The sequence below is a fragment of the Ovis aries genome, chromosome 3, assembly GCF_016772045.2.
Source record: "Ovis aries strain OAR_USU_Benz2616 breed Rambouillet chromosome 3, ARS-UI_Ramb_v3.0, whole genome shotgun sequence".
Taxonomy (NCBI): domain Eukaryota; kingdom Metazoa; phylum Chordata; class Mammalia; order Artiodactyla; family Bovidae; genus Ovis; species Ovis aries.
In genome coordinates, this window is record NC_056056.1 from 111,534,636 (window position 1) to 111,555,468 (window position 20,833).

The window sequence follows — 20,833 nt, forward strand, 5'->3', positions numbered from 1 at the left end:
AAGTGAAACCTCCGTAAATCCTCCCGGCTGTAATCCGCGTACTCAAATTGAGTTCCACCGAACTCAGAAGAGCTCTGCGCAGTCTCTGCGCGTGCGCACGCTAGAGCCCGCGTATTTGCATAAACCTCTGCTCTGCTCCCGCGTAGCCAAAGGAGAGCTGGAGGCTGCTTTGACCCGGCGCGGGTAACTACGGAGTTCTAGTGCGTGTTGGGAATTAATAGTTTAGCACTGGCAGCAAGTCGGAGAAGGTTTTATCCTTCGTTTTCTCATGCACTCAGGGTCTAACGCGAAAAGCAAGACTCCAAGCTTTAGCTAGTGTGCCACCTGAATCTCAGTGCTGTCACTCATTCGGTAAATATTCATATGAGACTTCCCTGGTGGCTCAGATGGTAAAGCGTCTGCCTGCAATACGGGAGACCCAGGTTCGATCCCTTAGTTGGGAAGATCTCCTGGAGAAGGAAATGGCTACCCACTCCAGTATTCCTGCCTGGAGAATCCCGGGGACGGAGGAGCCTGGTAGGCTGCAGTCTATGGGGTCGCAAAGAGTCGGACACGACTGAGCGACTTCACTTCACTTCAATATGTGCTAGGCGTTGGGAGGTGGTACAGATATGAGAATATATTAGCCGTGACAGTAATAGATACCATTTGTTGTGAGACTTTTGTCGGAGGGTATTTATTTAACATTATTTCTAATCCTTGAAACAAAGACGAAATTAAAGCAAAACTAAGGTTGATTTTTTTTTTTTTTGGACAATATTAATAAGTTTTCAAAGTCATTGTTTCTGATGGTTACTGTCTAGGGTCCTGGCATTTCTAAGCAGAGATACAGTAATTAAGCGACAATTCTAAAGTTTTTCACCTAGCCTGTTCAGTCTGCTAAGTCCAACTCTTTGTGACCCCATGGATTGTAGCCTGGCAGGCTTCTCTGTGCGTGGGATTTTCCAGGCAAGAATACTGGAATGGGTTACCCATTTCTTTCTCCAGGAGATCTTCTGGAACCACTGATCCAATGGCAGGGGCTGGGGGGGCGTGGGGGTTGACGGGGCCGGGGTTGGGGAGGACTCCTGTATTAGTAGGCAGATTCTCTACTGCTGAGAGGCTGGGAAAATGACGAACGCCTGTCTACCCCAACACGGTATACCTGGCTGATGTCACGATGTCCTTTCTATGACTCTATACTGCTAGGAACCTAAAAGTTCTTACACACGACAAAGATGATACTTCTTTGGTTAAATTGTCTTATTGCTATCCATTTTTAAATTTATCTGCAGCACAAATAGAGAAAGCATTTGACAAGTTGGATTTCTCACATTAATGAAATGGGGAACATTTATCGGATGTCCGGCCTCCTGTATCTTCTATAAAAGATACTCGTTTATAAGGTATAGGTATAAATCAGTTACTTGGGGACAGAAGATCAAAAGACACTTGATTATGTAAAGATTTCTGCTTTAATCTTGTGTGTCTTCTAAATGACAGGCACTGATCTTTAAACAAGCCCCTGTGTTCTGTCTTCCAAAGTAAACCGGCTCACAAGTTAATGATTGGGAAATGTGAAGATGTCAAAACAAAGAAAAGCTGTTGGGCTAGAAAACTGGCTACAGCTTAGGCTATAATCCTGCCACGTAAGGACTCACCATGGCTCACAGGTCCCTGAAAGATATAAAGGCCTGATCCACATTCCTAAGTTGTTTTTACAGGAAGCAGACCCCCTCTAAATGAAAACTGCTGACCACAGGAACGTAGAGCCTTTACACTGGTTGGAACAAGGAGGTTGATGATGCTTGAAGCGTTACCTTGATGCCAGCCAGTCCCAGAATTGTCCAGGAGCAGGTCACGCCCTGCTCGGTAAACACTGAGAAAGTGCTCCCTACCCCCTCCAGGGTGGCTCACACAGTATTGAGGGCATCAGCCCGCTGTGACCCCCTTCGCTTGGCAAAGCAATAAAAGCTACTCTTTACTTCACCCAAACTCTCTCTGCTTTTCTGTTTGGAACCAATGAACAGAGGCCAAGTTTCAGCAACAATTTCATATATTTCTAACTATTGAAAAAAAAAAAAAGACAGTCCCTAAAATAGAATAAATAACAAGTGAAAGTTACGAAGTGAGAAGGTTTCCTAGAGGCTCTATGAAGCAGGGTTTTGAGAGCCTTACTTTAAGGAACTCAAATCACTAATAAGTGAAGAGCTAGACTTCATGTCCAGGCAGTCTGAATTTTAATAGCTCCTGAAAGGCCACCATACCCAAAGGGTTAGTTGTTGCAAATGTATTGGAAGGAGGGCTGGGTCTTCAGCCTCAGAGTCTTTGGACTTGGACCGCAGCATCACCTGTTCCAGCCTGCTGGCCCACCCTGCCCCAAAGCCCACATTTTGGACCTTCCAGGCCTCCATAATCACCTAAGTAATTATATAGTCTGTGTCTCTGGAGAACCCTCATACAACAGTTTACAGTAGAGCAAATCCGGGTGGCTGATAAACATATCACACTCAACCTTACTGCTGTTTGAAAAGCACAGAGACATAACAATGAAATCACACGTTTCACCCTTCACATTGGTTAAAAATACATGTGTAATATTTTTAAATGATAATCTCTTGAAGAAAAGAGCACTCTCATATATTGTTTTGATGGAAATGAAAACTGTTACACTCTTTTTGCAAAGCAAGCTATCAATATGAAATAGACACATTCTTCCACTCCTAGGAAACTGTCAACTAGAAACCAGGCACCATTCCATTAGGAGGCAAGTACAATTGTGCTGACAGCTGCTCTGTATAGAACCAGTTCCGTGAAAGGCTCCTTGGAGCCACACTGACTAGTTTGCCATCTACTGGCTATACAGCCTTAGCAAAGTTTCTTAATCTACTTCTGTTCAGTTTCCTGTAATGGAGAGAATAATCTTAATTTAATGACTTTATACATATAAAGTGCTTGCAAAAAAATGCTTTGTCTGTGGAACACAACAGGTGTTAGCTGTTATTTTTTATAGTAACAAAAAAGTAAATTCATCTTGACTATCAATTAGGGATATAGTTAAATATATTGTTATATGAAGTGTTGTCTTCATAACTGTGAGCTATTATGCAACCATTCATAAGAATTAATTAAATCTATACGGAGCGATTACCTAGAGGCTTTGAAGGATAAATGCCAGATACAGAAAGATGGGATAATTATATATATGGAATAATTATTATAATAATTATATATACATGCATGTAATTATCCCACTTTTAGGAAGCAAACCATTCATTTAATAAATATTGAGTATAATGCTTCAGACATTGTTTTAAATACTTGGTTCTGTTCTATATTCTGCACATAATAATAATTATGTGTGTGTGTATGTGATTATACAATGAGAAAAGATTTGGAAGGATATACATTAAACTTTCAGGGCTGGCTACTTTAGGGATGAAGGCGATTAGAAAAGAAAAACGAAGTAGGCAAAAAGACTTTAAAAAATCGACATCCATGATAAGACAGCAGGCATATGAATCTATTTATGTAAAACTGTCTGTATGCGTGTATGCTCCTGTGCGATAAGAAAGTCTATGGAAACCCAGTCACCAAAATGTTGACTGTTGCCTCTTCATAGAGAGACATTTCAAAGGATGGCAACTTAATAACAGTACAGTTGTAAATCAGTCACAATATACGTCATTTAACTTCCTTAGAAATCTGGATATAAATATGTACTCAGATCTGCAGTGTGATTTCCAGAAATTGCACAAATAGCACTAAAAGTGGCAGGGAAAATGCTCTCTGCAGAGTTCCTTGGCACTAGAGGGGAGAAGGTCCTGCAGGCAGAGCTGTTTGGCTGAGATTTCTCCCCTCCTTGGCCTGTTAAGCAACTTAGACCCACATGCAGCCATCTCCCTATAGATGATGAGTTTACCAGCTCTCATCCTGCTCATGTATTTTCCCATGAAAAGCACGTTGGCCTCAACTCTCCTTTGGAATTAAAGGCCTTAATTCCCACAAAATTAACCCAGAGGGTGGTGGGCAGAGAAGTCAGGATGTGACTTAACAATACCACAGCTGTGCTTATTTTAAAAAAGGAAAAAAAAAAAAAAGTGGGCAAATAAGTGTTATTTTCCATTTAACATTCTACACTCATTTATCAGAGATAAAAAACAGGTTTTTTTCCACAGTAATCTTCTGTGGCTTTTTTCACTAATTTTTTTAAAAATAAGCAATCGAGGAGGGTTTCCCACATACAAAGGGTTGGCACATTTTTATTTTCTAACACAGATAAACTGCTTTCTATTTCTGTCAACCTCATAGACAGGTTTAAAATCTGAAATCAACATTTATCTATCAACATGAATGAGTAATAATAACCGTGACTATAAAAATGATTGCATATTAAGAAGGGATCTCATGATAACAATTAAAAAAAAATAAAGAAGCCCATCTGTCAACTAATCATGGTATTACCCCGTCTTTTACAAAGTGACGTCAATAAAAAAATGAGGTATTCTGGATGAAAGCCTAGGAAACTTGGGATCCTCGGCTGTGCATGCGTACTCAGTCCTGTCTGACCCTTTGTGACCCCATGGACTGTAGCCCACTAGGCTTGTCTGTCCATGAAATTTTCCAGGTAAGAATACTGGAGTGTGTGGCCATTTTCCACTCCAGGGGATCTTCCCAGCTCAGGCGCTGAACTCCTGTATCTGCAGGCACATTCTTTCCTGTTGCATCACCTGGGAATCCAGAAGAGGGACCAGTTTTGAGAAACATATTCGGCCAGTCCTGGAACGCTTTCTGCAGTGCAGCAGGATGTCTCACGTGTCAGGCTGCAGGGAAATAACCTTTGCAGGATTTCCACCTCTTCCTGCAAGGCCATGCTTAGCAAACTCTCTGGGTTAAGGAGTTGTGGTTTACTGCTGGGGCTGCTAAGAAGTTTGGATCCTGAGTAGGCATTTACTCAACCTCTGATTCTTTGATTGTGAAATAAAGGAACTGAGTTAGATTACTGTTTCTTTTTCAGCTGCATCGCACAGCCCCTACAGCCTGCAGGATCTTGGTTCCCTGACCAGAGATTGAACCCCACCCCCTATAGTGGTAGCTCAGAGTCTTAGCCACCAAGGAAGCCCAGATTACTGTTTCTTAAACCTTAGCCAATTTCAGAATCACATGGAGGGGTTGTACATGCTCAGTTGCTCATCTGTGTTTTATTCTTTGTGACCTGGTGGAGTGTAGCCCACCAGGCTCCTCTGTCCATGGGATTTTCTAGGCAAGAATAGTGGAGTGGGTTGCCATTTCCTTCTCCAGGAATCTTCCTGACCCAGGGACTGAACCTGTGTCTCCTGCATCGGCAGGAGACACCACTGAGCCACCTGAGAAACCTATATACAGTAGATAATTGGGGTCTAAAGACATTACTACTAGAATATTAGTCTCTCCAAACCCCAGGCCCACAAGACATCGATATTTCACTGGGAATCTAATCTAGACTTTCCCACTGTTTCCAGGGCAATCTTCCCTCTTGCTCTTCCTGCTTCTTCTTGTTGATAAGCAACAGCTTTTGATTTAATTTTCAATTATAATATTCTTCTCTCTAAAGGATAGCTGGAGCACATTTCACAATATGAGGTTCCACCATAGCAACAGAAGGCTTTTTACTGCATGCATGAATATTCAAGATCTGCTCAGTGGTGTGTGAATGTATTGGTACTACTGAGAATTATTCCTTTATGCAGATAGAACAAGCAAACTGCAGTCTTTTATTTGTCTACATGACACTTGAGGGGATATCTGAACTTTTCCAGGGAGCAATTTCTAGTCACTTTTAAAATCTATAAGCCTCTTCCATCCTTCAGATAGTGATAACTGCAGATGGCCCACAATGAAATGAACTTTCGGATGAAGTATTTTAAACATCAGATGGGTTTTTATTTAAACAAGTCATTTCGTGGTGTTAATAAGATGGTGGCATTGCTTCTCCACTGTTCCAGATTCTCCAGTTGAAAAGTCGAGCTACCTGACACACTTCGAGCCATGCACACTCAGACTTTAACACTATACTTTGCCTTTAATGATCAAGCAGAGATCTGCCCTCTTGTTTTACCAGTCCCTGTACTGATGTGATGAAATCTACAGATCTTTTCCCCAGAAAAGCGCATGTATTTTGGTACACATAACTTTTTAGCTACAATTTGTTGGGATGTTCACATGCCTGTCACACTCTTCACAGAACCCCAGGAGGATCAGGTTATTAGGTTGAGGACCCTTGCTTTAAAGTAGTATGGGAGGAGTGTCTCAGAAGCCTGGATCTGGGGACTTCCTCGCTGGTCTGGTGGTTAAAAGTCCACCTTTCAACTCAGGGGACGCAAGTTTGAGACATGGTCATGGAACTGAGATCCCCCATACCGTGGGGCAGCTAAGCCCATGTGCTGCAACTGCTGAGCCCTTGCACTCGGAAACCCACACAATGCAACTAAAGAGAAGCCTGCACACCACAGCGAAGGTCCTGAGTGCCGCAACTAAGGCCCAGCGCAGCCAAAGAAAGAAGAAGAAGCCGGGATCCGATCTTAAGAACTCTCCAGTTGCCTACTGTTAAAAGCTCCGTAGGAGGGGCATGGGGTTGGAGGGGCCCCTTTACCTTAAATAGGCAATGCCTTCCACAATTACAGTTTTAGGACACTTTAGTACACTTGTATATAGGTATAAAGTATACTTTACAACATTCCTTTGACTGCAGGTCATAGGGACTCAAAGTAACAAATGAATAAAAAAAGGATTTATTGCCCTGCCTACCTGGAAACTGGATCTAGGACCTCAACAATGCCATGGAGACATTCATGCTTTTCTCAGTCATGATCTGGAAATGTCTCTCTCGTACTCCTACCCGCCCCTTCCCCCAAGCCACCTGCCTTGTCTTCAGCACCCCTACAGATACACGTGGGGAGGAACTGAAACCTCCGGCTATCAGCCTCCTAAGAGAGATTGGAAGCACATCTTCTCTGTTCGGTTCAGTTCAGTTGCTCAGTTGTGTGCGACTCTTTGTGACCCCATGGACTGCAGCACACCAGGCTTCCCTGTCCATCACCAAACCCTGGAGCTTACTCACACTCATGTCCATTGAGTCAATGATGCCATCCAACCATCTCATCCTTTGCCGTGCCCTTCTCTTTCTGCCTTCAATCTTTCCCAGCATCAGGGTCTTTTCCACTGAGTCAGTTCTTTGCATCAGGTGGCCAAAGTATTGGAGTTTCAGCTTCAGCATCAGTCCTTCCAATGAATATTCAGGACTGATTCCCTTTAGGATGGACTGGTTGGATCTCCTTGCAGCCACAGGCCGCTCAGGAGTCTTTTCCAACACCATAGTTCAAAAGCGTCAACTCTTTGGTGCTCAGCTTTCTTTATAGTCCAACTCACATCCATACATGACTACTGGAAAAATCATCCCTTTGACTAGATGGACCTTTGTTGGTAAAGTAATGTCTCTGCTTTTTAATATGCCACCTAGGTTGGTCATAGCTTTTCTTCCAAGGGGCAAGCGTCTTTTCATTTCATGGCTACAGTCACCATCTGCAGTGATTTTGGAGCCAAAAGTCTCTGATTCCATTGTTTCCCCATCTATTTGCCATGAAGTGATGGGACTGGATGTCTTGATCTTAGTTTTCTGAATGTTCAGTTTTAAGCCAAGTTTTTCACTCTCCTAGTGTGGGCCAACTCTCCAGTGAGCACCGCTCTGGTTGACAATGGGATTGCAGCCTCCTAAGAGACCCTGAGCCACAGGCACCCAGCTAAGCTGCTCACAAATTCCTGATCTCCAAAGAAACTGTATGTTTGTTGTTTCCAACGGCTAATTTGGGGGGTGGTAATTTCTTTTGCGTTATGCAACTACAACAATATTGCAACAAGTCTAAGCATTCATCAGAACAGCACGTTTTGATGGACAGTGAGCATGAAACTTTCTCCCAGGAGGAATGGTTTTCTCTGATTCTTGCCACTAGAGGGCAAAATAGTCACAAACGATGGCCTCAGGAAAGAACTGAAAGACTTTTTCTCTTTCCAGGGAGCCACCTAAGCCAGACAAGCAAAAACCTTAGAGATCATCCGGTTCAGTTCTGTTGGGTCACAGAGGAGGATTCTCATGGCTAGAGATTAACTGACTGGTCCAAGACTACACAGACTCAGCTGCATGTAACCTGCAGGCAGGTAACTGTTAATCAATTCTGTTGTTTTTTAAAATCACTACATATAGGATAAAGAAAGGTTTTCTAAAATCTTTTCTATTTAAACTAACCTATTAATCCCCAAAGACCAAAAAAATATGATTCAGTGTCTGTTATGAGCCATCTACCATACATTATGTGCTACATGGATGCTTTTCATTTTATGTCCACAGCAAACCTTTAAAACTTACACTTATCAGTACATGAGGGACAGTACTTTTCAATGACATATAGCTAGAAAGAAGCAAAACTAATCTGAATCAGATACAATTTGAATCTGACAAAATTATTACAGTAATTTTGGCAGGGGGTAAGGGGCAACTCTTTGATTATATCGGAAGTTTGTTGCTTCGGGAAATGTTTTAGTAGTTAAGATACTTAGTGAAGTAAGTGAAAGTTGCTCAGTCGTGTCCGACTCTTTGCAACCCATGGACTATACAGCGCATGGAATTCTCTAGGCCAGAATACTGGAGTGGGTAGCCTTTCCCTTCTCCTGGGGATCTTCCCAACCCAGGGATCAAAGCCAGGTCTCCTGCATTGCAGGCAGACTCTTTACCAGCTGGGCCACAAGGGAAGCCCTAAGATACTTAAGTGGTTGCCATATAGCATTAAAGAGAAAAGAATAATTTTGATGATGCTCCATTATTTCCCTGAGGACACACACACTCTTACTCTCCTCCCTCTCTCCCCCCCCCTTGCTTCTTCCCTTCTTTCTATCTGACCAGCTTTGTGAGCTTGGTAACCTCCCAGGGCTTCATTTTGTTGCACCTCTCTCATTTCCAAAATGAGAGTACACCTACCTCCTTCAAACTCTCACCAGGGATGCTGTGATGATTCATGAGGAAGTCTTTACAAATCTCATTTGATTTTGCAGAATACAGTTGTTTAATAAAGCTGAAGAATCATTATAATGGTAATGAGTCATATTTTAAGGCAGATGGAGAGGTGTCTGGCAGCAGTGACTTGGAGCTGTCGCCACGCCAAAGCAATGAAGGGATGTTAATGTGTAGTTGTATCAGGCGAGAAGCAAGGAGAGTGTAGCATCTGCCCAAGTCACACACCGCCTTGGCCATCATCCCTGCAGGGCACATTCTGGTGCACAGTCGCGGCAGTCACACGGCAGCCAGGCCACCCTGGAAGAGCCACCTGAGTGCTCTGATAGAATCTGGTCTCCAAGGTGTGTCCCCATCGAGTGTTTCACGCCTTACAGATGCACGCCATTCCTCACACCAAGAGGCTGAGCCTGTTTCTCCTCCCCTTGAATCTGGACCAGCCCTGTGACTGACTTAGACCAGTCGGTTGCTCTGGCTATGACTCTGCTAATACCAGGTCAAGGCTTCAGCAGGATGGGAGCTTCTGCTTCCTCTCTCTTGGAAGAGAGCTACAGTGTGGGGAGTCCAGCTGCCTTGGGACCATGTCACTAGGAGGAAGCCTGAGCTGGCTGAGTGGAGAGACAGAGATAGAGGCGCCGGTCAGCTCTCAGATGTTCCAAGCATCACAGCTGATTCTGTAGATGTGAGGAGTAAAGAAGCAGCCTTAACATTTCAGCTCTAGTAGACAACGTGAAACAAAAGAACTGTCCACCCCGGAAACAGGAGAATTAATACACATTTGGTATTGAGGAGTCATCATGTTCTCAGGATGTTTGTTATCCAGCAATAGATATTTGAAATACCTTTCACCACATAAAATAGGGTCATATACCTTTTGACCCTCTCTCTTTGCCAAAGGAAATAGAATAGTCCTTCAGAGAAATGAAGGAAAAGTTACAGTTTGATAAAATGGGGTATGCTAATTTCTTTTTAGAGGATACAGTTTTTAGCCTCATAAAAGTTCTGATAAAATAGAGCATTCCTTCCTTCATACTCAGTGAATCCTTGTTGAATAAATTTATTGTCTGTAGTGCATCTGGGTGTGGAGTACTTGGTGCTAAATGAGACGCATACAGTGCTAACCCCCTAACTAGAGAAGAGAGACAACCATTGCAAAAGATTATTGCAGCCAATGATAATGCATTTGAGAAAGGGTAAAGTGATAGCATCATTCTAATCTTTCCAAGGGTCTCTTCCTCATGCATCTGTAATAAATGAAAGAGAGAGAAAGGGAAAGAAAGGAAGCAAGTGTTCCCCCTGAGTTTCTAACACAGTTTAATTGTCTGCACACTAATTGGCAGTTTCTTGGTATACAATTCAGGATCTTCCCATTTTAGATTTCACATCTGTACCTTTGCTAACACAAGCAGATCTGATAAGGATTTTTTTTTTTTTTTGCTAGCTTATCACTGGGGAAGGTGAAGGTGGGATGTGCCAGCCCTGAAGGAATAGGCCACTGAGAGGGCCGCGGCATGGGGCCCAGGCTGGTCTCTTAATACAGTCTCTGAGTCACCGTCACTTCTGCACTCAAAGAAAATAAGTCGATTAGGAAAGAAACGAGCTAGCTATTTGAGAGTCCTGAATTTCTGGGAGGCTTCACTTACTGATTTTCTTCTGAAGGAAGGGCATTATTCATTAGAGAATTCAAGTGAAGAAATGATTCTTCTTTTACACACGATGTGGCGCCCTGTGCTAGCCTGTGAGTCTCTTGCTAGGCACTTCCTTATTCTTTTAAAGGGCTTCCCAGGAGGCTCTAGTGGTAAAGAACACGCCTGCCAATGTGGAGATGTAAGAGATGCTTGGTTCGATTCCTGGGTTGGGAAGATCCCCTGGAGAAGGAAATGGCAACCCACTCCACTATTCTTACCTGAAGAAGCCCATGGGCAGAGGAGCCTGTTGGGCTACAGTCCATAGTGTCACAAAGAGTCAGACAGGACTGAAGCAAATTAGCACATAACACATGTTCTTTTAAAAGCAGCAGTGACTTCTCTGAAAACAGTGGCTCTGTCTTACTTTCTTTGCTCCTTCAGTCTCTCACATACTGTTCCTCTCATAGTACAGGCTTACCAGATATTTGCTGAGTGAACAGATATTGGATAAAGAGACCAAGGTCTGCATCTGAATCCTACCTTCGCATCCTACTAGCAGGGTGACCTTGGACAAGTTATTTAATTTCTCTACATTTCCATTCTCTCAATTGTAAAGTAGGAAAAATAACACTTTACATAATTGGTTGTAACAAAAATTACATACATATGCAATTAACACAGAGGTTACATGTGGTTGAAGTTAATTAAATGTAGTTCCTCCCCAAAGAGGTCATTTGGCTTTAGGTAAAATCTGGGAGAAGGGGAGATCATTGCTATGATCCAAATGCTTCTGTCCCTGCCTCCCTCCCCATTTATATGTTGAATCTTAACCCCCAAGTTAATGGTATTAGAGGTGAGGCCTTTGGGAGGTGATTAGGTGGGTAGGATGGGAGTTAGTGCCCTTCAAAAAGACACCAGAGAAAGCTCCTCTGCCACCTCCTGCCATGCGAAGACAAAGCAAAAAGAGCTGGAGAATTCTATGGACTATACAGTCTGTACAGTGCATGGGGTCGCAAAGAGTTGGACATGACTGAGCGACTTCCACTTCACTTCACTTCGTGAACCAGAAAGCTAGCTCTGACCAGTCACTAAACCTGCAAGTGCCCTGATCTTGGGCTCCCCAGCCTCCACCACTGTTGCCATAAGCCACTCGGTCTGTGGTGTGTTGCTATGGCAGTCTGAATGGCTAGAAAAACCACTATTGCTAGAATTCAATTTGAGTGTCATTTTTATTTAAATGGTGACTTTTCAAATCCTGCTTTCAAATAAGGTAGCTTCATTTGGCCACTATGAACTGGCAACATCTAGCATTATTATACTGTATTGAGTCACTGTTTTGGAAATAATAATATGGTATTTTAAATTGATGATATAGCAATCAAAGTTTGCTAAGACAGGAGTCAGAAAAACGAAAAAAAGCTGCAAACTTGACTCCTTTTATAAGCTATAGTCTAATACCAGATGAGCTCATCCTCAAATGTCTGTTTATGGGAAATTCATTGTAAAGTCCCATGATGTTAATAGGAGAGGTGATATATCTTTGCCAAAAGGAGACCTGGGTACATAGTTTGAAAAAAAAAAATGGTCTTCAAAGAAAGCTATTACCTAGAAAGGAAAAAGTAACACAGATAATTTTGGTCATTTTTTGTTGTTTATCACCTATTTGTGGAATAGGTGGATACAAACTATTGATACAAAATTTTTAAAAATTCAAATGAGGCATTTATTATAATTTTTAGAGAATCAGCTTGATTTGGTAAGATGAAAACAGTGAGACCCACCAGTATTTTAAAATGAATGATAATGAGAAAAAATTATGAGTAGGATAATCAGTTTAACATTAAGAGCTATTTGGTTTAGACTGTAACTTAGCAGGAAACAAAGCAATGATATTCAATTTACAGCCTTTAAGAGGATTCAAATCTTTTCTCTAACCACTAGGGAGAGACTTATCTCTTCTTAAGAATTAAGAAATAAGCCAATTCTGACTTTTCAAAATCTGTGTGATTGCTAATTTCATGGTACTTCATCCTACATGAACATAAGTGTTGCTAAATAAATTTAGAGAGAACAAGTGATTTGTCTTCCTAGTAGCACATTCTTACCTTGCATAACAAAGAACTGAAAGATTTCCAGCTACTCACGCCTTGCTGACTTGGCAATCTGCAATCAGAGCACATACTCTGACCCTCGGTATTCTAGTGAAGTGAAAATCGCTCAGTCGTGTTCGCCTTTATTTTGCGACCCAGTGGACTGTAGACCACCAGGCTCCTCCTTCCATGGGATTCTCCAGGCAAGAATACTCGAGTGGGTTGCCATTTCCTTCTCCAGGGGATCTTCCTGACCCAGGGATCGAACTCTTGTCTCCCGCATTGTGGGCAGATGCTTTAACCTCTGAGCCACCAGGGAAGCCCTAGACATCATCTCTGTTTAGGAGGAAGTTAGAACAGTTACCTCTGTAACTTTAAAACACTTTGCCATCTCTCAGAAGCAATCAGTTGGGAACATAAGATAAACAACAGACCCCAACAATATGGCAAAAATAAAATATGGTGTTTTTATCACTGGGCTCCAACCTGATATAGCATATAAGCTAGAAGATTTTATGATCTGTTATACATTCCATATCACCCCAGCCAGATCAATGAAGGCTCCTTAGGATTTACTGTGACAGACACTGTTATAATCTCTAACTCTGGACTTAAAAGTATATATTTGCTTTAATTCCTACCCAGAATTTCTAGGTCTACACCATTGTCAGGTAAGCCCTATTTTCTCTGTGAGAGGAACATTTTCCTGAAGATCTATTTTCCTTCAAAAACAGGGGAGTTATAAATACCCCTCAGTCCTGGGAAAGTGGATGATGAGGAGGGTCAGGAACGGAATAGGTAGGAGAATCTTCCCTAGTCTAGCTTTGTATTGACCCTTTACCCAGTTTCTGCCGATGACCTGAATGATTCTGGCCTCGAAAATACTGGTAGTCGGGGGAAAAAAAGATTACAGCCTCTGTCAGGTGTAGATCATCTAGTCTTCCATTTTCTCATTCCATAAAAAACATCACGTCCCAAAGTGGTATCGGATCTTAGAAAAATATTGCGTTGAATAAGAAGGACGTAGCCCACGCCTGCATGAGAGTTTACAGTGTAGTGAAAAATGTTAGTCACTTAATCATGTCCAACTCTTTGGGACCCCATGGACTGTAGTCCACCAGGGTCCTCTGTCCATGGAATTCTCCAAGCGAGAGTATTGGAGTGTATTGCCATTCCCTTCTCCAAGGGAATCTTCCTAACCCAGGGATCAAACGTAGGGTCTCCTGCATTGCACGCAGATTCTTTACCACTGAGCCACTAGGGAAGGCCACAGGGTAGAAGTGAAGGAAACTAGACAGATGTTTGCAGTTAAATGTTACCTGTGGGAAGTTTGAGTGCTGTGGTAATATACTACGGGAGTGCTCCCACTTCTTCCAAGTGGTAGAATAGAAAAGGACACCAGTGACCCTCATCTGGGTATCCCAGTGCAGATAATTTCATGGGATTCTATTTCCGCAGGTGAACATAAGAGGGCATGGCTAAATGAATTCTCAAGGTCGCTTCCAGGGATAAGGTGTGAGAATTCCATTCAGATCTCTTCAGTATCAGTGGTATGTTCACATTCATTTCCCTGGAAGGATAACTTGAGAAATTCTCGGGAACTAAGTGTAAACAACAGTTGGTCACCACTAGGCTGGCAACGATGAAGCTCCACGGGCCCTGTGGCACCCAGTGTGGTCTTACTGTCTGTTCACAGGCCCCCTTTTCTGTGTGTGTACCAAGCCAGCTGGGGATACTATACTCTTCTGGTTCATCGTGAGCTGTTACACGCCCCAAAGGTGCCACCTCAAAAGGTTGTGCCCTGTCATTTTCTCCCTGAAGTAACCAAGTGGAATACCAAGAAGATAATTACCAAATTATCTTCTCAGGCCTTTCATTACCAAAATAAGTGATGAGTCACACAAACAAACAGAGACATAGAAACCACCCCTAGTTTTTCCATAGTTTCCAAGGCAAATATGCAAATGACTTCCATAGTCAATGTCATTGCAAGGCTCTTCCAATACCTTTTCCAACCCTTCCCTCTTGTTTTAACTACTACTGAGACTAGGAAATAAATGTGTTCAACTCCCAACCTTTCTCTCAGCTAAGAGTAGCTATGTAGCTCAGTAATGGCTTATGAAATGTAGATGAAAGCCCCTGCGGTCTAGGAGGGCTTTCTATTGCTCTGTTTTCCCCCCCCATTCTTCCTGCTTGAAACAAGCCTGTGATGGCTGGAAGTACAGCAACCATCATGATACCGGGAGAATGGAAGTCATCCCTAAGGTTGATGGAGTAGAAAGAGGAAAATCCAGTTGTTTGAAGACGTTTGAGAGATGCTGCCTCAGCCTTGGACCATCTACAGTAAAATTGATATTTTACCTGTTTATTGGGTTCTTGTTTCTCACAGATGAGTATCATCCCAACTTACAGTGCTTACTAATACTCCTGATTATGTCCAGAAGGGTCACGTATAGAAACATCACAGCCGCCTGGTTAGCAGGAGCCGGAAATTGATCAGAACGTGCCTGCCTGTGTTTGAGTGGAGAAAATCATCTAGGTTCTTTCACAGTGCTTGGTCTTTTAAGTACGAGATTTCAATCAATAAACACTGGAATATCTGAACTGAATGGAAACAAAGCTACTAGCTCCCACCTATCCCAACAAGAAGATGAAATTCCTTTCCATTTTGAGAAGTCCAGAGTGACCACTCTGAATGGTCATGCTGTGCCCCATTTGAAGGAAGAGTCTGAGCCTGAAAACATGTGTTTTTAGAAATGCAAGACTGCCACAAGCTGTATCTTATGGGATATGCTGAACACAAGTTCCCACTCTGGAGAAGACTTTTCACAAGTATTTAAACATCTGAGGAATACGAGCAGTTCCTATTAAACAAAAAGGGTTTTGAAAAAGTCTTCACCTTGAGACTGCCTGTGTCAAGTCCGTGTTTAAATTCTCATGGATGATGTCATTTTGGATAAGTAGTGGAGCTTTAGTGATGCCCAGTTTCCTTATTTGTATAAAGGAGCAATAACAGCAGTTACCTCCCAAGACTTGTACACGCTGTGCAGTGGACAAAATGCTTGTGTTCCTCCAAAATTCGTATGTTGGAATTCCATGCCCAAACATGGCAGTATTCGCAGATGGGAAGACGTGAAGCCTGTGTGTGTAGGATTGTTACGGTTGCTTAGCTGGTGAGTCATGTACAATTCTTCTGTGACCCCATGAACTGTAGCCCGCCACGCTTCCTTGTTCATAGGATTTCCCAGGCAAGAATACTGGAGTGGGTTGCCATTTCCTTTTCCAGGGGATCTTTCTGACCCAGGGATCAAACTCACCAATGTCTCCTGCATTGGCAGGCATATTCTTTACCACTGAGTCACTTGGGAAGCCCATGAGTAGGATTAGCAACCTCATAAAAGGGACCCCAGAGAGGTTTATTAACCTCTTTCCATCATGTGAGGATTCAAGAAGACAGCCATCTGCAGCCTGGAAGAGAATCCTCACCAGAACCCTACCTATGTTGACATTCCTTTCTTGGTCTTCCAAGCTTCCAGAACATCAATAAATAAATTCCTGTTGTTTATAAACCACCCAGTCTACTGCACTTTGTTGTAACAGCACAAACTGGCAAAGAAACATTAGATAGAGGTTAATTTTCAAGTATTATATATTATTATAATTGTCAGGATAGAGGCTAACTTTGCAGGTTTGTCTGTTTCATTTTAGATTGCTATACAATCTCTTTTCATGTGTTTAAGGTATACCAGTCTTTATGGGTATGTGGTCATCAGTAATATTTTTTCATAGATGAAATATAAGCTCTCTACACTTGCTGAAGTTATTGGAACTCTTTGGAGTCAAGAAATATTTTGTCCAGTGTCGAACATGATGTTTGGCACATAATAGGCTTGTAACAAACATTTGTTAAATAATCAACTAGGATTGCTAGGAAAGAAGGTAAGAGGAATAGGCAACTTTTTATCGTATTACATTTCTGAAGGGCCAAATACAAGAGCTGTCATTAAAGCATCAAGCCCCCAATGTCTTTGTGGACTAATTTCTGAGTTCCCAGAACTTGTTTTCAGCTATAGTATTGTTAGCATTATGAGAACATCTCAAATTGTCTGGTATCTCTTTGTTATTTATTTATTAGTGTTGTTTGGTTTGTTCAAGAGGGATAGCAGTGATATGGGAATTAACTTTAAGCCACTGAATTATTCATTAAAATCTAATATTCTCAAGTGGGGGAAAACAGAACACGAAACAAATTTCATCAACTCTTAATAAGCTATTTTTGGGTTTCTACTGACACAACACATAGAACCTAAGCACCTTGTTAACAATAGATTAATACTTTAGACAGCAATAATATAAACAGGAACTCTTAAAAATAAAAGACCAAAAATCATAAAAACCTTATTTGATGAGCCACAGGCCTTCTATGGAATGTTTAGGTGACAGTTGTCTGGTATTCATTATTCATGAACACAGTCTATAATTATGAATGAAAATATAAATTAATAAGAGAAGTGAGCTCAACCATTGACCCTGATTACCATAGGCATGCTGGGGTCAGCCAGAAATTCTTGCAAAGAGACAATAAGATGATGGTTTCAGATCCTGTTACTATAGAGCTGGAAGACTAAATAAATGCCTGAAGATAGTGAATTGTAATTTTCTGAGCTTCAGGTTAGATAAAAATCTGATGTCGGGGGCTTCCCTGGTGGCTCAGTGGTAAAGAATCTGCCTGCCAATGCAGGAGACGTGGGTTCCATCTCTGATCCAGGAAGATCCCACATGTGTGAAGCAACTAAACCCTGCGTCACAACTATTGAGCCTGTGCTCTCGAGCCCGGGAGCCACAAATACTGAGCCCACACGCTGCTACTGAAGCCTGTGTGCCCTGGAGCCCACACTCCGTAAAAAAAGAGGACGCGGCAGTGAGAAGGCCACACACCGCAGCTATAGAGTAGCCCATGCTCTCCGCAGCTGGAGGACAGTTCACGCAGCAGCAAAGACCCAGCACAGTCACAAATAAATAAACAACTAAAATTGTTTTTTGAAAAGGTTGATGTCTGCCAGTTTGTTGACACAGGACATATCCTTAGGTACTCTATACATTCTTCAGTTCAGTTCAGTTCAGTTGCTCAGTTGTGTCCAACTCTGCCACCCCATGGACTGTAGCATCACCAACTCCCGGAGTTTATTCAAATTCATGTCCATCAAGTCAGTGATGCCATCCAACCATCTCATCCTTTGTCGTCCCCTTCTTCTCCTGCCTTCAATCTTTCCCAGCATCAGGGTCTTTTCCAATGAGTCAGTTCTTTGAATCAGGTTACCAAAGTATTGGGAGTTTCAGCTTCAACATCAGTCCTTCCAATTCAGAACTGATTTTCTTTAGGATGGACTGGTTGGATCTGCTTGCAGTCCAAGGGACTCTCAGGAGTTTTCTCCAACACCACAGTTCAAAAGCATCAATTCTTTGGTGCTCAGCTTTCTTTATAGTCCAACTCTCATATCCATACATGACTACTGGAAAATCATAGCTTTGACTAGATGGACCTTTGTTGGCAAAGTAATGTCTCTGCTTTTTAATATGCTGTCTAGCTACACAGTCTTAACTACATTAATTTTGTTTGGTTACAAGTTTTAAAATAACCTCAAAGAGTCACAGCCTACACTAGATAGTTAATTTCTCTTTCATATAAAGGAATTCAGAGTGAAACCGTCCTAGATTGGAGTAGACATCCGTGATAAACCTTTTATCTCTAAGGCTAGGAAGAAACTCATGCACTTTACACAGAATTCTGGCAGATTTGAGATATCCCATGTGATGGCTTTTGTATGTTTTGATTAAAATAAACTATGTGGCTTTTAACTAATTCCAAAATTCACATTCACCGTTAAAATAACAAAATTTTGTCACAATTTAGAATATATTTTAAAAGTAATACAGAAATGTTAAAAAAAAAAAAAAGTGAAAGTGTTACTCTTTCAGTCATGTCTTGATCTTTTCTGTGCCCATGGACATAGCCCGTCAGCCTCTGTCCATGGAATTCTCCAGGTGAGAATGCTGGAATGGGTAGGTATCCTCTTCTCCAGGGGATCTTCCTGACCCAGGGATTGAACCTGAGTCTCCTACATTGCAGACAGATTCTTCATCATCTGAGGCATTAGAGAAGCCCTTAAATAACAAAACTGTCACAATTTAGAATATTTTTTAAAAGTAATAGAGAATGCTACATCAATTTAAGGAAGGTGTAACAGAGATAGTAATATAAAACAAAAACAATTTCAAAAATATTTTCAGTGTGTGTGTGTTCCAGGATCACTAAATTGGAATAGACAAAGGCATTTTGTATATGTAATCCTACAATTTCTTTCATTGTAGGCATTCAACAGATATATTTTTCCATAAACATCGTAGGTCCACAGTGAGCAAGTCACCTGCATACTTTAAGATGTAGTTCTGGCCCTAAAGGGGCCACAAATCATAAACACAGAATCTGAAGACATATGCTATGTTCCAAGCGTCAAGGGTTATCCCAGGAGTAAACACAGATCACAGGGGTAGTGGGAGTACCAGGGAATCCAGAGGGGCTTGTGGCTTTCCTTGCCAGGAGCTGGAGAGGGACAAAGGCTGCGGAGGAGGGGAACTGGCAGAGCTTGAGAGTCTTGTGCCAAATGGTGGAGAACCTTGCAGCCATAATTTTTATTCAGGCAGATCAGGTCTTTAATTGGCTTTGCCAGCAGTACCTCAGGCAGCTCAGTCACCTTCATAGAAAGAATTCCTAAATCTGGCTGTGGGAAGTGAATAGGAAAAGCTCATTAGTGTTTAGCAGCCAAACACCTCTTCAGCAAGCATGCAAGGCTAGAACATCACTGCCAAACGAGAGGCAGCAGGGTGTGACCGAGAGAGACAAAAATATTGAAACAGCCCTGCTGTCCATGCCCTCTTCTGCAGCCTCATCTAAAAGAGAAATGTAAACCAAAACCTCTCCAAATGGAAATTAGACTCGGCCATCCACAACTCCTTGCTTTATGCTGGATTTTCTAATGTTATTAAGTTATGCCTATGCCCTTTGACATGTTCAGTAATTCAGTTTATTAGGAGACTAGATTTATCTACCTCCAATTTTCAATTCCATTCTGACCATCTTCCGTACACTTATTATCTTCAGAGAGAGCATCACATAGGGACACAGATGTGCCCCCAGACTGAAAACATGGTTTGTTCACTCTTCTACCGATCAAAGCTGGTGACTCAGGGTAGTTGTAACACTTGGGTAATGTAATTGGCTTCCCAAGTGGCGCTAGTGGTAAAGAACCTGCCTGCCAGTGCAGGAGACAGAAGAGTCTCGGGTTTGAGCCCTGGCTGGGAAGATCCCCTGGAGGAGGGTATGACAGCCCACTCCACTATTCATGCCTAGAGAATCCCATGGACAGAGGAGTCCAGAAGATCGCCCAGATTAAGGCATAAGACTCTTATAAGAATAATATTGCCATTGTTTCTTAAAAAATCCAATACAAGGACTTCCCTGGTGGTCCAGTGATTAAGGATCCAGCCGCCAATGCATGGAGCTTGGGTTCAATCCCTGGTCCTGGAAGATCCCACATGCCTCAGGGCAACTAAACCCATGTGCCCCAACTACGGAGCAGCATTCCAAAGCCCATGATCTGCAACAAGAGGAGCGCTGGGAGGAGGAACCTGCACACCACAGCTAGAGAAAGCCCATGCACGGCAACAGAGACCCACTGCAGCCAAATAAATAAATCTTTTCAAAAGGAAAGACAACAAAAAAAAGCCGATACAATGTTAATAGAAGTATCACACAGTATTTTTTTTTTTTTACACACAGTATTTTTAAATATCCTCTAATTAATCAAATATATGCCCACATGTCCCTACATATTTTTCATTTAGAAGTCAAGGCTTGTTTAGATTTTAATTATGAGATGTTTTAGACACACAGAAAAATTACAGAAAAAATGAAATTGTTACCTAGTACCCACTACCTAGAATAACACTTTGTCATTTTGGTTTTCAGACTGCTTAATCTTTCATGTCCAATGACTATCACTGTGCTAAGATTGGCAAGTGTCTTTTCCATG

General features: G+C 42.1%; 1 long non-coding RNA gene across 2 annotated transcripts in view; it reads left to right on the plus strand.

Moving 5' to 3' along the window:
- Nucleotides 1–111: 111 nt before the first annotated feature.
- The window catches only part of LOC105611140 (uncharacterized), a 33,804-nt gene continuing 13,082 nt past the window's right edge, over nucleotides 112–20,833 (plus strand). Inside the window, exons 1-3 of one of the 2 annotated variants that reach the window (XR_003588764.3) lie at nucleotides 112–351; nucleotides 7,674–7,794; nucleotides 8,030–8,172. This is a non-coding gene — a long non-coding RNA (uncharacterized LOC105611140). The remainder of the gene's footprint in view (nucleotides 352–7,673; nucleotides 7,795–8,029; nucleotides 8,173–20,833) is intronic. The other variant, XR_006059257.2, reaches the window with a different exon arrangement.